This window comes from Trachinotus anak, unplaced genomic scaffold (genome assembly GCF_046630095.1).
Source record: "Trachinotus anak isolate AG129_WGS33_773 ecotype Australia unplaced genomic scaffold, CSIRO_AGI_Tana_v1 ptg000008l, whole genome shotgun sequence".
Lineage (NCBI taxonomy): Eukaryota > Metazoa > Chordata > Actinopteri > Carangiformes > Carangidae > Trachinotus > Trachinotus anak.
Window position 1 is genome coordinate 12926330 of NW_027273859.1, and position 15045 is coordinate 12941374.

Sequence of the window (15045 nt, forward strand, 5' to 3'; positions counted from 1 at the left end):
TGTCTGTAAACCGGTAAATGCGTTCCGTTTGTCAAAACGTGTTAGCGAAGCGCCTGCAGCAAATTCATTACCACCCAACTGCGAGGCTCACTTCGTAACCTGGGCAGGGGGAAAAAAGGAGGGAGAGGTCCGAGCCAGACCGCGAACAATGCTGCCTCAGTTCGTGCGTGCAACAAAAGAACCGAGGGAACTTGTTTGAATTTCAGAGCACGTCCTCTCCTCACACAGAAGGATGGACTTTACCCCCCCCCCCCCCACACACACACACACACACACTCCCCAGCACCCCCCTCCTCATCATCATCATCATCACCCCTCCCCTCCTCATCCCACCCCACCACCAACAAGAGGGGTGGAGGGTGGGGAGGGGGGTGGAAACTTGCACACTGAGAGCTCAACTGTGCATGCACTTTTCTATTTGGTGCTTAGACGTTATGGGAAAGTTGTCTCTCTCCCTACATCTCTCTCCCTCTCCCCGTCCCTCCCTCCCTCTCCTTCTCTCCGTCTATCATGTGCTTGGGATATGCTCATGCTTTGCACAGAGCAGCTGTAGCACGCCTAATGCAGGCTACTGAGTGTTAGCGGCAATTTTAAAGTGATGACCCCCCCACCAAATAATACGGCTGGGATATTTGAGGGGAACATGTACCATATCACGCTGCACACGGACCCAGCTTGAACGCCGCTTGTTCTTCTCCTGACCTGGGACGCTTTCTGGTCGATTGCAGTGGTTTGACTCACCTTTAGGAAGTAAGTGTAACTTTTTGTGCCTGCTTTAATGGGCTGCGTACAGCGGCGATCGTGTGCGTAAAGGTCTCCCTGAGCATAAGAGTTAAATGTGGAGACATCGATGACAAATAGATGGTAGCATATGTGTGTTGGTCTGTTAAGAGCTGATGTGGACTGAAGATTCGTGGAGAGATTCCACGTATTTAGACGGAAATGTGAAGTTTGTCACTGTGAATGTTTCCTCACACACTTTGGAATTAGGGCGCACTGATTAGACCTTTTTGGCACCTTTTACAACTGACCGGTAACTTAATTCAAATTTTGATTGTGTGTTTTAATAATGAATGCTTTCAATTTTTCCACTTTATAGACGGCTTAACTAAATATTCTGCCTTCTGCAATTAATTTCACTTTAGGGTTTATTCGGCAGCATCCCTAAAGCAATAGAGCGTCTGTGGTTTTAAAAAACGAGCATCTTCTTAAAGCTGGTGTTGACTGAGATTATCATTATTATTATTATTATTATTATTATTAGACCTACATAAAGCACATTTCAATACCGGCGAAGACACTGTCTGTATGAGTTTGGGTGAACTAGGTGCAGTGTGAGAAGTGTGGTTTCGGGAGCGATGTGTTGGAGGTAATTTCTGAGAAATTTAAAAAATGACCTATAACACCGCAAATCACACAAAAATGTATTTTGTGTCAATGTTTTTTCTTCTGTAAAAGAGTTGAACTGTTGTGCTGAAACAAACGTAAAAAGGCGAACGTTACATTGAATGAATAACGTCATCAAGATCGTCACACAATGTCTTGAAAACAAAAGCGTTCATTCTCCTGTTTATTTGTGCGTTATTACGCATGGAAGCATCGTTTGTTCCAGCGATAAAACGCTGATAATACGAATGGAATTGCGCCCTTCTAATATTCTTTGGCTTCTCAGCATTGTATCATTAACCTTCACGGAAACACATCTTATTATAACTTCAAGAGGATCAGCAGGTTGTAAGTTTAAAAAATGGTGTGATGCATTTAAAGCGTGGCCTCTGTGTGGGAGGCCTATTCTGAAGCCTCCTTTACACTAATGAGGTGTGCTTTATAATGTTGATCTTAACGATACCAAGCTGGCCTTACAGTTTACTATTCATCCAGTCCACATCGGGGGCAGGGAGAGCAGGATGGTTGTAGATGTGTGAAAATTTGGTGATGCATTACAAGAAATAAAGACATCAGCAGTGTGTGTGCGCAAATTAGTGGATTTTGAGCATTTATCGTACAAGTCACATTAGGACAAGATCCAGGCTGATAGCTTGTGTCATATGTTGCAGGGGGGGGGGGGGGGGGGGGGGGGGGGGTGTTAGAATGGAATAGCTGCGACTGTGAGCATTTAATGGGAAAACTGATGCTTACAGTAATCTCTTATTGAAATGCACAGGCCTTGTGACTCACATTTGCTCATTAAAACACCTCTGCTTTGCCCCTCCCACCGACAAAGGGAGAGTAGCCTAAATTTGAGAGCCAGATTTAAAACTGTAGCAAGTGAATGGGACACCTGAAGAAAAAAAAAAAAAAAAAGATGATGATGATGCCATTGATAAATAATACGGTCTTAATTTGTCACCACCTGATAGTTCACTTTTCCTGTCGTACCCCCCAACACCCCCCCCACCCCCCCCCACCCCCCCCACCCCACCTCCCCTCCAATCCCACACCCTCCACCACACACACACGCACACGCACGCTCTCACTCACATGCAGACACGCATGAATTAAGTCAATCACTGTCAGAGGATAACTTTTTTTTGCCTCAACGGGGAGTGTTTTATGGTCGGAACAGAATCAAAGTTGCGCACAAACCTACCACAAACTGGCTCGGTTAACCTGCAGTTGTATGCTCCTGCGCATGATCCATCACATGTTCCTCTGCCTGTTATTGTTGACTCACTTACAAAGATCTTATATATATTGACCCATTTGTGCTGAGCTGTCGGTTAACTACTTACATTTCTGTGGAAAAGTGCGCGGCTTGACACACGAAGCCTACTGGGTGCAGCGCTTGCATGGGCTTTATTTCGCGGGAGGCGACATCGCCAGCCTACCTGAATACCATTGTAGTCTACGCTTCGGATGCGACGATGACAAAAAAAAAAATATACACACACAAGAAGCCAGTCAGGATTTCGACGCAAAATCGACTACGTGAGAGCAATTCAACGTCTACAGTGGCGCTTCACATAGGAGGGAGAGCATTAAGCAAGCGAGAAGCGTGTTATTGCGAATAGAAAACGTAGCCCTCGGTGGATAGACAGAAGATGCTGGCGCTCAGGCAGCTCCAGGATGCTCTCCTCATTGAGTTGTTGCATTTTTATTGTTTAATTGCTGCTATTTCTGCTCGCATCTTGCATTAAAAGCAGTTGAATCGCTCTCAGTCTGTGTAAAAAAAAAAAAAAACCAAAAAAAAAAAACATATGGTTTCCCTGCCATCCATTTTCATCCCTGTGTGAGAGGAGGCGTGCAGACTAGTCGTTGCAAGGCGGACTTATTCCAACGCGCGCTGTGTAATGGATGGAGATTGAGCATGGATAGGAGGGTGCATTTGCGATTTTTTCTTTCATGACATCACCGCAGTTACATTGTCGTGGTCCGAGGCCTTTGACCTCACCGGGGTTGGTCCATATTTTGGCCACCCCCAGCCCCCCTATCCTTTTGGGGATGGCCCTTATTCCCCCACTCTTTTCAGACCGACCGACCATGCAGCCTGCAGAACGGACCCTCTGGCTCAGAGTCATCGGCTTTATCTTTCCTTAAGTACATTCTGGATGTGAACGGACAACTTGACACTCTTTGGCCAAAAAGCAAGCTCCTGTCTTCATAATCCGAAACATTTGCGTCGTAATTCCCTGTGCTGTTATTGCACTTTCCACAGGAAACCGGATTTCCCCCCTTCTTTACCGTGTTTCTTCTCCGCCGGCCTCACAGGATATCTATTGCTACTGCCACAACGACTTAATAGAGGCGAAAGAGCCTTTTGTGGGATTGAAGCTATTTGCATTGCAAATTAGGGCCCCTGTGCAAGGATGACTGCACCTTACCCGCGATTTTCAAGGCCTCCTTCAACTCAGTAATATTGGTTAATGTCAAGTGAATATGACATTAACACTGGGATTATATATCATTTTTTCGAAGAATTGCCGCCTTTTCACACCGGGCGTGTAACAGCTCAGGCTGTGCAATAGTGGCCCTCGACGGCTAAAAGGGAATATAAGGAATATAAAGCACAATGTGACACGAAAAAAGGACACTGATGACTTTCACTGAATTTATATGAGAGTTCTGAGAGATGGAAACTTGGAGACCGGAAGAAGAAATGTACATGTGGATTATTGCTGAAGATTGGGAAGTGGGTTGTTATCTTTGGTTATCTAGCTGTATGAGTGTTCTGCTCGTCATAAAGCTAGATAACCGAAAGTAAAAACTACTTCCAGACTCGTCGAGGACTTGTGGAGGACTCATGACATGTTACTCAATTTTCCCATCATGGACCTGAGATTGTAGATGTTACTCATCTAACTGGGTTTATTTTGATCTGATTTATGTTGTGATTTTTTTTCCCCCCACAGTGTACATGTTTTCACCAGGGAGGGACAGCTCTGTCTGTGCACTCCTTAATTTAATTAATAACCTTTTCAGGAAGCATAATGCACATTAGTGTTATACACAGGTGCAAGCGCGCACTCATCCACATTTAAACATGTACACAGACACACACTCAATCTCTCTCTGACACACACACACACACACACACACACACACAGTGAACTTCTCTTCAGGCCTCATATTGCATGTTAATATTTATTGCCTATTTGATCCTGTAACATGAGCTATGGTTTTAAATCTTATTTGATCTGAATGAAATTTCATCATGGGCTCATCTTGAGCTTTTCACGGGAATGAAAGAGTGACATTTAGAAACCCACGTGTGCGCCTCCATGATTCTTATTTCAGCATGATCGAGTCCGGCCAGGAAACGGCGCCGGCATCCCAAACAGTGGGCTCATAATTAGGACGTATACTGAACTGACAAAAATGGAGAGAGAGAGAGAGAGAGAGCGAGAGAGAGGTGGGGAATGGGGTTAGGAGAGGGAGGGAGGTGGCAGAAGAGGGAGGAGAGGAGGGAGGGAGTGAGTGAGTGAGTGAGGGGATTGGGGAGATGTGGGTTGGGGGGGGTCGGGTCTGCTTAATTGATTCCGTTAACCGCAGTGCAGGAGATGTGAACGACTGGACGATCCCATTCCCACGCTCGGTGGGGCAAGTGGCAATGCCATGCCCGGGCCCAATATGACAGACAGCGCCGTGAGGGCCTAGAGGGGCTGGGAGGGGGGTGGGGGGGCGACAGGGGTCATGAAAAGACGTCAAGTGCACCAGACTCATCTGCATCCCCAAAGAAAGAGGCGACGTTTCCCAGCCCCAGCCGACGCGGCGCTCCTAAACTTGGAGTAGTAACGGTCTTGAATGCGTAATGTCTCGCCAATTGTACTGATAATGAGGACTTTGGGTCATTATCTTAAAACTATGCGGGTTTATGAATTTGAAAGGGATGTGCTGCAACTCTGTAATCCTGCATGGCCCCACTTGAGCGCGCAGATCCAGGCGTTGTACTTCTCCTGAGAATTAGTAATAGCGCAGATAATGTTGCATGAAGAAGTCTGGGGCATCTGAATGGGTGACATCACAGTGCATTGTTTGCATTTGAACTTGACCATGAAGGGAGACCGTTTTGAGATTAAGGTTGTATAGATTATATTATCAGGAGGCTATAGACAATATGAAAGTGTGGTATGAAACATGGAATATGACAGGGTAGGCTACTTTAAAGACAAATCAAAGGGTCATTTAAAATTATACGCATGCATGAAGCCCTATACACACACACTCTCTCTCCCTCTCTCTCTCTCTCTCTCTCTCTCTCTCTCACACACACACACACACACACATATATATATATATATATATATATATATATACTAATAGGGATGCATTCTTCGGGTACCTAAAAATGACACTGTAATAAGAAGTTTTGTTTATAGCTGAGTTGCACAGTTTTGAGCATTTTCAGCCCATAAACACAGCTATAGGTGACTGTTGTCCACTCAGTGACTATCTGCTGGATCTGTCAGATGATAGGCTGTTTCTGGTGTAGGCCATGTGTTTAAAGCAGGCCCGAGCATTTAAATGACACAAGGTTAATTTTATCCTCATTGTATCCTGGTTCAAAGTGTGTATTGTGTGTTTATTTTATTTTATTTTATTTATTTTTTCAGGTTTCAAAATATCTGATCAAGTTATAGGCTTGTTCAAGATCAGCATATGTTTAGAAATCTGCTATTTTGCAACTGAGGATTATTCAAGTGCAGTGTTAAACAGAGCCACAGTGGCTGCATTCAACACTGCCTTTGGTGAAAAGGTCTCTTGCTGACTTTCTCACACCGTCAGACAAAACTAGTGTCTCTTGTTCCTTGCCCCTGTCAAAGACGGCATACAATACCAGGTCGTTTGCCCGAAAGAAAATTTGAGAACACAATTTGGCCAGAGCAGCGGTGAATAAAACAAGTCTTATTGTCCCCAGTTAAGTCGATTGAAATCGTTGTCTAGCTTTATGAAAGGGAACACTGTTTTCAAGTCTGGGGGCAACATTAAATGTCAATTCAGAGTAGGAAAAAACCTTAGGATCTGTAACTAAGCCACCAGCTCATATTATTCACTGAGTGTCCATATCATTCACCAAATGTCCGCACATCCACTATGCTTCTTTTACATTATGTTTTTTCCACAAGCTTTTTCTTGAACAGTGGCTCATTTCACGAGGTCTTCATGTAGACAAGAAATTGAGACAAAATGTGCCCTTGTATATTAATATTGAATCCTATATTTATCAAATTCAATATATTTTAACAGGGTAAGAGGCTAATGTTAGCATGCACAAGATAAACTAGGATGTATTCAGGTTTTATTCGTTCCTCTAGGTCCATCATTGAATGCATCAAATAAAAGAGGTCCACTCAGTCAATAGGGTATGCAATTCAATGCTGAGATGTAGTGTTGCCAGGAGAGAGCAGTATCACATGTCTCAAACAGCTGCAAAACACTCTTGCATACATGTCCGTTCTCAGCCACTTTCAGTTTTCCTGGGCTGCATTGGAGGATTGCACGGCCTTTACTGCCTGCCTGTCTCCAGAGACTGAGTAAATCTCACCAATTTGGTTCACATTAGTGCTTTTTATGAACACTGACAACCACTGCTGCCATGAGTCCTTAAAATAATGAACTGTATTCTCTATCTGTGATGACGATGTGGCCTCCGTATCTAAAGTCCACACTTACCTGATAGTGCAAAGGTGCATTGATGTTATGTAAATGCTGTATCTCTATAAATGAGGATGAGTCGTGTTTTCTAATGTGTGAGGTGGCCAAAAGCATGCTTTTATATTATTAATAGAAGTGTTCCTGCCATATAAGCACATTGCTGAAAAAGAACGGAACCTGCCATTCATTCCACTGGGCCCCATTTCCATATATATGTATAAAATACAGGCGTGTGATTTGACTATGCATGTAGAAATGGGTGGTGACAGACCCCTTTCCTTCCTCCTCTAAATGGGGACTATGCGCTTGGCTGTGCCCTTCTTCTGCGCTCACACATACAGTGCGCCACAGCCATTGTTGTCACGTGATTTGTTGAGTAACAAAACCATGGCGACCATGGAAGGTGTTTTCATATTCATTGGACGGGCAATCAGCATATTTTATGTGAGCGTGCCCGGGGTTTTCATGTGCTTTCTGTGTGATGTGTATGGCAGGTGCAGTAGCAGGTTTATAATATGTGTCGGCCCAGGTGAAGGCTGTGAATATAGTCGTTGTACAGGTGCCATTTGTTAATATATGTGTTGCATGGCTGTATTTTTTGTTGCTCATTGTGGCCCACTCCCAAATTGTTTTTGCAATAACAAAGTATTGAGATATATGGCTTCTTTGTCAGTAGGAAGTGCTGTCATATTCTGAGCTACAATGAAACCTCATCTTCAGCTACAGTCAAAACTATTATATCCAGGTTCACTGAGCAGATATGCAGGGCTGTTTCCATGCTGCTGAGGCTTATGATGGGGTTAGACGCTTCATGTGCATCTACATATGTATGTCTGTGTTTGCATGCGTGTATGTTTTTCTCTGTGCGTTTGTCTCCGCAATTAACTGACCTAGGCATCTTGGATAGCTAGTGAGGCTACTACATCATGTTAATGAAAGGGAACAATAGCTGTGTCTCAGTCAACAACGTCTGTCTGTCTGGCTTGGGCCATATCTCTCTCCTTCCCTGTGTGTGTGTGTGTGTGCGTGTCTCCTGGACATGAACTTGAACTTGAGACAGGCAGCCAGACACCATCTGTGCACCAGGAGTAATGAATTCAGTGCATTCATGGCTGCGGAGCAAGCCTAGGCCACCGTCACCCATTGATGAGCAGATGACCCCTATAGTCTGAGTTAGCTCTTCATCACTAATAGAATTCAACAATACCAGCTGGTAGTAGGGCAGTTTAGTTTGGCTGTTTGTCTAAAGAGACATAAGAGTACTGGTGTGCCAGTAGTGGTGGAGCTTTCATGAACGAATGCTGTATACATGCTTGCATGTGTCTGTATGCTTATCCGTGTTTGAGCAATGTATGCATGAAGCCCTGCATGTTTTCCCTCCTGTTTGTCTGTGTCTCATGATATAGCTTACACAAATTAATTGACACACACCTTTATGCTGTCCCTTTTCCTATTAAAGCACTGGTGTGTTTTTTAAAGACACAGCCATGCTGAATTTATTGCCTTGATAATTGAAAGGGCCAGTTCAGTATTTCCCCTGGTAAAAGGTGGTAAGTGAATGAGGCATAAACCTTAAACAAGCCAGGCACAACGTGAATTCCTGCAGGCCCTCCTTCTCCTTCTCCTTCTCCTCCTCCTCCTCCTCCTCCTCTTCCTCCAGCTCAAGCTGCTGTCACAATCACAGGCACACACTCACACATACGCGCATGCGCACACACAGCAAGGCTTTTCCCTCTGGTTGGTGTCGCCACGGCAACGGTAAGTGAGATCACCGTGCGCATGGCAGCATCAGCCCCTGCCAATGCAGGACAGGTTCCTGGTTTCTGTGAGTGTGTGTGTTGGTGTGACAGTGCATGTGTGCTCTATGCAAGAAGCTAGAATGCCACCTACTCTCTGTCAATGTAGACATATATTATAGTGTTCAAATGGGTTTCCTGCCAAGTAACCGCCGCATCATTGGTTAATTGACTCAGTAAAAGTTGCTCTTGTTTCCTCTAAAAATTGAAGTCATAACGTTAATCTACCTGCTTAATGAACTGTGAGAGTCTGAGGCTGTGGTTTATATAAAAGGCAAAACAGAGTCTGAGATTGTACATTCAACACACACAATGACACACAAAAACCAAATAGGTGTCATTGGCTTTATTAATGGTGTCATTCCCAATTAAGTGGGATCTGATCAATCTCACACCATAACAGACCAGCCAGCCATAACTTGCCAATAATCCACTGAGGAATGTCATGGTTGGGCCCTTTTTAATGACATCATGCATGGCCACTTGAGCGTCTTGTGGGGAGCAGCGGGCATGCTGTGCTCTGCCACGCTGTATGGCCCTCCCCTTTGGCTAACTGCATAGATATGCATGGCCGACATGTTGGACAGACACCTTGCCCTGTTACCTATTGTCAAAGATCTATTCCACATGTGGCATAATGTGATTGTGTTTGAAAGTGGTAGAGTTGTGTTGTCTGTATGGCGTAGATTCATTGTTACCTGGCATGATGAGGTTACTCAGTTCTTGTGGTATTTAAATAATTTCTATCAAATAATCATATCAACTAATACAAAATGAAAGTGAAACTTGTGACCACTAAGTGAAAAATGGGTGTCAGGTAATTTGTCAGTGAAACATTACTTTCCTGACATAGATGCTCTAAGACTAATTTTATGAGTCTCTATAAATATAGTTAGCCTATTTAAAATGGTGAGCTTGTTGTTATTCCCTTAATTGTCCATCAAACTGACAATTGCAACATGTAAAACTGAAGTAAGGTGAAAATTTGGTTTTCCCAAAATTGATACTGCTAACACCTCAGTCCATGTTTTGCCCAAACCTGTCTTATTAATCTAAGAGCTCCATAAGTATGCTTGGTAGTCTGCCACAACAACCCCCAACATTTCTCTAATATTTTAGCATTAACCACAGAACCTGATCACTGTTTGGAAAGAAAAGGCTCAATCTAGAGCCAAGAATAACAAAAGATCAAACAAGGAGATTATTAGATATGTCAACCTATCCTACAATGTTGTAACTATTTGGATTTGGGGGTAATAATTGGCCATTTTATTATTTGAGATATATATATATATATATATATATATATATATATATATATATATATATATATATATATAGTCATGATAATCTGTACACATTATTAAGATAATATAGTGGTTGTCTTTTATCAGTGTTTTTTTTTTAAGTGAGCACAGATTATTGTTATTGTTAAAATAATTTGTTGAATCACAATGTGTACAGCAATTTTGTGTGATCTGATAATGATGTCTTTAATACTCCAAAATTTAAGATTTAAAATACAAATTGTCATTTGATGATATTTGCAGTCAACATATGCTGCTTTTATTTCAATACAAAATCTAACTGCAAAAGTTCTATGACTTTGGGTAGAATACAATGCAAGTGCCATATTGTACACTTCGTACCTAAATTGTTATAATAATGCTACCAGCTAGTACAATATACTTTCATTGTTAGATATCAATACTGTGGCAGCAGCAGTGCACAATAAGGCTGTGTACATAAATGCTATTTTTGTACTACAGGTCTAAAGCTGGCTGTCAGCCTGGCTTTGAGGATATCTGTGCACCGCTGGCTTTTGATTATGCAAATACTATGCACTATAAATAAATTAGTATAATTGCATCTGAAATATGCTTTGAATCTTCCTCGAAGATGAAAGGATGTAAATAATATATTTCATGTCACTGCATTATTCATTCCCTATTAATTACAAAAATCGTGGCACTCAGTCTCAATGTGCTATACGCAATACTTTACATTTAAGTGGGCTGGACATTATTTTTTTCTATACAATACACTCAATATATGTACAGGATCTGTCAATATCAAGGTACTTGCTTCTAAAATATAATGCTAATTGTTTCTCACTGCATTGACTCTCAATTTCCCATTAGGAAACTCTTAATACTATCAGCATAATTCAGTTTCCAAACCTTAATTGGCTCTTATTGTTGAAATGGTAATTAATGTTTGAACAAGCTCTGCCTCTATAAAATGCAACGTCCTCGATTTCACTGTCCGAACACCCAGATGTTTTCTTTTTTTTCATATTATGCATAAGCACATCTGTATTATGTATGGGTTTGTAAAGGGGGAAGATCTTCAGAAAACATTAAATAAGCATAAATACTGAAGACGTGCCGCCACTACAATTAAAATATGCCCGTCTTTCGGCTCTTTGTAAAGCATGGTATTGAGGCCTAGATGCAATTTGAATACGGGGAACTGTTTGAAAAATATATGCTGTTCGGCAATTAAATTATATGGGCTCTCGGACTAGGGAGCTAGTACCAGCGCATATAGAATAGTGAGCAGTAGTTGCTACGCTCGCATTAGCATCTGGCCCTTTTATGTAAATTTGATGAGAAAGGACTCATGCATATATGCCAGGGCTGGGGTGTACTCGCCTAATATCCTTATTAGAGAGGGGTGAATTAAATATTTATTAGGGGGGCTAAGGGTTAGGAAGGGGGGCCTGTCCTGTGTTGTCGTGAGGACCCGAGGTGGAAGAAGGGGGAAAGGGAGGAGGAGGTTGGCTTTCTCTATGAGTGTCTCTCTCTGCCTCAAGGTGCCACCATCTTAAGGCGTTTGGCAGTAGTGAGAGTGTGAGGAGGGTAGACTTAAAATGTCCGCTGGCATAGACATGCACATGCATACACATTAATGCATACAAATTTCTGTGCGGTATGTGGCCAAGAACACAGAGCTCTGAAAGTCAATTATTCAGTTACTGTCAACACTAGCTATGCATGCTGAGCATTTCATTTGCATGTATTAATTCGCTCGATTACTGTCACCTTCGAGATCAGCCAGCATTAAGCTTTTTATCGCTCGCCGTTTATTGGGTAGGTGCGCTAAAACTAGCGCCATGCTCATTAGATCTAAACTGGTATTTGCTAATGTTTAGAGAATTTCAATAGACCATTTCTATGTATTTTTAGCCTGAGAAATGATATGTATGTTGGCTTTTACCGACTTCAGTTTGAGAAAACATTGTAATGGGACACACAGCATACATAAGTATTTCAAGTTGCATCTGTGTACGTGTTAATTTACAGTGTTAAACAGTAAATTAAACCAGAGCTCACCACTTTAAAGTCCCAGCTATCACAGAAATAAAAGTAAGCACATTGTATATGTCACAAATGTGTCAGTGTACATTACATGAACCGTAAGAATAATGGTGCTCAATCCCACCTCCTGTGAACACTTACTGATAAAACTTGCTCTTTTTGTGAGAGTATAGCTGGCACCTTTCCTAAAACTGTTACATCCAAAAATGACAATACAAATGCTTTAGAGCGAAGAAAGGAAGTCGATGGCAATATCGCCAGTGTATGTAAATCAGTACTGTTGTCCCTATCTTTTTCTGTCTCCTCTCTTACTCACTCTCACTGTCACATACACATACTGTGGCTGACCTCTCCTATCTGTTAATTATCATAAATGTGGTTAGTGAGGCGGCACACACACACACACACACACACACACACACACACACACACATGCACACACACGTACACACATACAGTGCACAAACACACATTGTTCAGTGAGATACAGACACAGCATTAGCATTCCCTTTCATCCTGAAGTGCTCCTGAGGCATAGCATGAAGAAGAATGCACAGGAAATTATTCAAGAAGAATTATACCACACATCGTCCTCATTTTTCTTGCATCCACACACACACACACACACACACACACACACACACACACAAATTCCCCCATTTAGGAAAGTATGGTTATCTGAAGTATTTGACTATATTGTCACAATTAGAGTTTTTGCTGAAACTGGTCGTTGGTGTGTAAATTTGCTTCTGTAGAGATCGCAGTGTACGTATTCATCTGGAAGCCAGTGTGTTTGTATACTAGAAGTGTGTGAAGGGGTACGTGGAAATTATGTCTGTGTGAGCCGTGTCTCCTTGCATAGTCAGCCTGTTGTCCCTTTTTACATGCATAAAGTACGTATACAATATCAGCTGTTCTCCTTCCCTAACTCCCTGTTTCCTCTGATGAGTGGTACGCCCCGGCGTGCTGCCAAAGAAGTGAGAATAATTAAACGGCTGCGTGTCTGAGCCTGGCGTTGGCTAATGGATTGTTACCGGTAGGAAATGAGACAGGCAGCATGGGGGAGCTGGGTGGCAAAGCAGACCTCGACTTTGGATAATGAAACACTGTAAGCCACCGGGGTGGAGAGTAGACACACCTCTCGTAAAGGAAATGCTTTTGTTCTATGAATACTTCTTTTTGTCATATAGGTAGGTGCAATTGGTGACGAGTCACACAATGTGAGAATGTGAGGCATAGTCAGTACAGCATCCTATAAGTCAAGATCAATATAGTTTTTCTAGTTTTAATGTTCTTATACTACATTTCAAATCAGTGCAGCTCAGTTAAATATGATTTCTATTTTTAAACCGTATAATAACAATCCTTGTAGGTCTTCTATATGTTCCTCTTTATGTTATCTTGTATCACATATGTGTATGTGTGTGTGTGTGTGTGTGTGATTGCATGTGATATGTATACATGTGCAATTTGCATAAGATTTAACATCGTCTGCATCACCACACTGCAGCTTCAGAGAAACCAGGGGGTTGATTCTTGGCACTGTCGTCGCCGGTGTACCCCCACCACCCCCACCCACCCTGCACACACATGTAGGCAGAGAAGCAGAGTAGTGGTGGGGATAGCGGGGGTGGGGTGGGGTGGCAGAGCGGAGGAGGAAGATAGAGGAGCAGGAGGGAGATGGGATGAGACAAGCCACACAAGCCGCAAAGGGAACGGGGTGAAGGTGGGGGGGGCAGTGCGGTATAGTTACCCTAAACCCTGCCGTAGGGCTAGAGACACACATACAGGCAAACACACACACACACACACACACACACACATTGGTTTGTCACACAACCGCAAGACATACTCACAACAGCCTTGAACATGCAATGGGGAGTATGAGAACTATTCCCTGTATAAAGATATCCTAACTGTTTTTATTGCTTCTTCTTTTGTTTCCTGACGTGCTAATTGCATATATAGGTGATGGCTGTCTGACATTCATGTGTTTTTACACGATTCCTGACTTTAATGCATTTTTGTAGTTTGTATTTGATGAAATAAAAACATCAATAAAATTGGGAATGAAATCATAAGAATCTTGTGTGGTTGTATTATTGATTATTGCCATGCAGCATCCTGACAGTGCAAGTGCAAGTGTGTGGTTATGTATGCGTGTGCTCTGATATGAAGCTCTGATAACATGTGGCATCTGTCAGTTTGAGACTGACGTGCCAGAAGAGCCTCACAATCACTTGGGAGCACAGCAGGGAAGAGACCAGAAGAAGGAAACTATGTGCAGTATGTTCAGTATATATGCTCCTAATGAGTCACCACCACATTTAGGTCTCAACAATTAGGTCTCAAACTAACCATAAACTGCTGCAATCTATAATGGTTACCTTTGACCTCAAATGGCCTTGTTCTTTAGTCTTCACATTTGACATTTGACCGGCTTACCCACCAGTGAAAGGAGGAGTGAGAGGTCAAGGGTGGCTGGGTTCAACAGCATGGCTGCTGAAACAGTGTTAGCACACACCAGAATTCTGGAAGAATTCAATACTTAAACCACAATTATCAGTTTTATTATGAGATATTTAAGTATCTATACGTCAATAAATCAAATTTAGACTCCTAGGTTAACATTTAAACAAAACCTCTTATTAATATTTTCCAGTATGAAAAAAAAAACACAACTCGCATGACCTTCAAGTGATGCATAAACCAGCTGCTCATGTGCCATAAAGGTCCCAAGTTTGACTTGCTATTTGTGGCAAAGTGTAAAGGTTGAGACGACATTTGCACAAAGTTATTGCCAATTTGAATTCCTGCAAGTAAACTTAGCTATGGGA

General features: G+C 42.4%; 1 long non-coding RNA gene across 1 annotated transcript in view; it reads left to right on the top strand.

The window, feature by feature from the left end:
• Positions 1–418: 418 nt before the first annotated feature.
• Positions 419–15045, top strand: part of LOC139623981 (uncharacterized) — a 39018-nt gene continuing 24391 nt past the window's right edge. Inside the window, exon 1 of the long non-coding RNA XR_011691625.1 lies at positions 419–750. This is a non-coding gene — a long non-coding RNA (uncharacterized lncRNA). The remainder of the gene's footprint in view (positions 751–15045) is intronic.